Source organism: Alligator sinensis, unplaced genomic scaffold (assembly GCF_000455745.1).
Source record: "Alligator sinensis unplaced genomic scaffold, ASM45574v1 scaffold2272_1, whole genome shotgun sequence".
Lineage (NCBI taxonomy): Eukaryota > Metazoa > Chordata > Crocodylia > Alligatoridae > Alligator > Alligator sinensis.
In genome coordinates, this window is record NW_005844140.1 from 12,420 (window position 1) to 15,165 (window position 2,746).

A 2,746-nucleotide genomic window follows, 5' to 3' on the forward strand; every position below is an offset into this window, starting at 1 on the left:
CACTTTTCACTGCCTTTTATCTGTCCCTGGCAGACTTTGGTGACTCCCCAGTTTTCAGGTTTGCCCAATCCAGGGGTCATTGACCCTCGTGGGACTTCCCCCTCGGTGGCTACTGGATGGCATCTATCAGCCCCAGGGGTCGTCCGCATGTACGTGCAGGTTTGGGAGTCCGTTGATGAATTTTGAATAGGGCTCTGGGAGCAGTCGATCTGGAGATATTCAGCCCCAAAAGTTGGTCCCCGGCGTTGATTAACTCAGACCAGGGTTTCTAGCCCTTGAACAGTGACGTTTAGAGAATTCCCGGCTGTTACGTTGTCTCCTATTGATTTCTTCCCTTGGTTGATCTGCGGTTTTCCTAGGTTTTAATTTCCGCCTGCTACTGTGTTACGCATTCAATCACTGATTCACTCGCTCTTTCAGGGGCCCGCCTGATACAGGGAAGCCGCAGTTTGATTCCTGCTCTTGTTAACATTGTTACAATGTATAACTTATTTCTGAAACTAAACACATTTAGTTAAAAGGTGAGGAGTATAAAATATAAGCTACAAGAATAATGCCATGGCACACAAATAGATAAAATTACCAAAATACAAGGGGAGATACAAAATACACACATACAAACTTTAAAACACAATTCCTTATCTTATACTGAAAGAAAGAGGAAGGAAGAAAAGGTAGAAGAAGAGAAAGATATCCAAAGAGGGGAGAGCAACTACAGGCGAGAGGAAAAGGGGGCTTTTTGCTACAGGGGACGGACAGAGCCTTGGGGGACCCCACTGGTCACAGGGCACCACGATGATTGACTTCCATCACTCCCCACCCTCTGGGTCCAACCATGGAGCCAATTCCCCAGCCAGCGGATCGTGGTGGACCCAAAGCCGCAGTTGGCCAGTTTCGCCAAGAGGTGATCATGGGATACCAGATCGAAGGCTTTTTGAAGTCAAGATATATGACATCAATCTCTTCTCCCTTGTCTAGGTGATAGGTCACCTGGTCATAAAAGGAAATAAGATTGGTCAAGCAAGACCTACCTGCAACAAACCCGTGCTGGGTAACCCTCAGGATGTCGCCATCAGCCAGTCTGTTAAGAATGGCCTCTTTAATAATCTTTTCTAAGAACTTGCCCCCTCAGGATGTCGCCATCAGCCAGTCTGTTAAGAATGGCCTCTTTAATAATCTTTTCTAAGACCTTGCCCAGGATAGAGATCAGGCTGATGGGCCTGGAGTTCACCAGATCCACTTTCCTCCCTTTCTTGAAGATAGGCACCACACCACAGCACCAGGAGTTCTCAAAGATCCATGCCAGGGTCTGAGCTATGATACTTGCCAGCTCCTTGAGTACCCTGGGGTTTAGACTATCAGGGCCAGCTGACTAGAAGGTTGTGTGGTGGGCTCCTGTGTTGAGCCATCCACCTCACCGTGCCCGACCACCTTCCAGGGTCCAAGTGCCTGCCTGGGGGTGCCTCATGTCTGGCCAAACCCCTTCCTGGAGCACACCCGCTAGCCTGGGGTAAAAACTGCCACCACCCAGGGCTGGGCTTTATTCTGGCTCTGTTCACCCTGGGAAACACAGACCTAGTAGCCCTCGAGGGTACTTGACTCACTTCAAGCACATGGGGGTGCTTCTCTCAGTCAGAAGCACAAGTAGCGGTCTCCCTTAGTCAGCTGAACCAAGGGGGCCCCAAGTCATAACCTAGACCCACTCCGAGTAAGTCTCCCATGCTAGGTACAAAGGAGAACTGTATTGGTTACAAGGAGTAGGGTTGGACTAGGGTACAGGATAAAGCAGTATCAGAGAAATCCCACAGAGCAAACTGGCATGGCTGGGTAGCCTTTGATCACGCATCTGAGTTACTGCAAGCTACATATCTAGTTAGATCTCAGGTAGCTTACTCACAAGGATCATCCAGAGGCAGGTGGAGATTCCCCCTGGAGGCAGGCAGATCCTTGATCATGAGTTTCGAGAGAAAGAGCAAGTTTCAGATGGTCCAGCTCTTCTCTCTCTCTGAGTCTTCCTCATGGCTGCTGCCCCCTCCTCCTCCTGGGCAGTCCTTAACTTATATAGCCCTTGTGACCTCATTTACCTGGTCCAATGGAGGCCAGCACCTGTTGGCTGTAAGCCAACCACTAGTTTCTGGGCAGACCGGCAGTTCCTAGCTCCCCAGGGAACCCAAGACACTCACCTAAGTATGTGATGCCAGTCACGTGGGCAGAGGGAGCAGGTTTCCCCCCTCCCTCAGGAATGCATCTAGCTTAGGTTACATAGGGTAAGGTGTGTACCCTCTGCAGGGCCCATGTTAACAAATTGTCACAGAGCAGAGTTTTCGGGGAGAAACAAGAGGTGGCCTTCTGCCACATTGCCGACGGCCAGTCAGTTAAGAATGGCCTCTTTAATAATCGTTTCTAAGACCTTCCTCAGGATAGAGGTCAAGCTGATGAGCCTGTAGTTTGCCAGATCCACTTTCCTCCCTTTCGTGAAGATAGGCACCACACTGACCTTCTTCCAATCTTCGGGCACTGCACCAGAGTGCCAGGAATTTCTCAAAGATCCGTGCCAGGGACTGCGCTATGATGCTCGCCAGCTCCTTGTGTACCCTGGGGTGTAGGCTATCAGGGCCAGCTGACTTGAAGGTGTCCAGCCTCTCAAGGTGTTCCTTCACGAGGTCAGCAATGATGGAGAGCAGGGAATCTCCCTCATCTGGGCCTATTTCCAGCCAACATAGCCCCTTCCACCCATAAAGCTCCA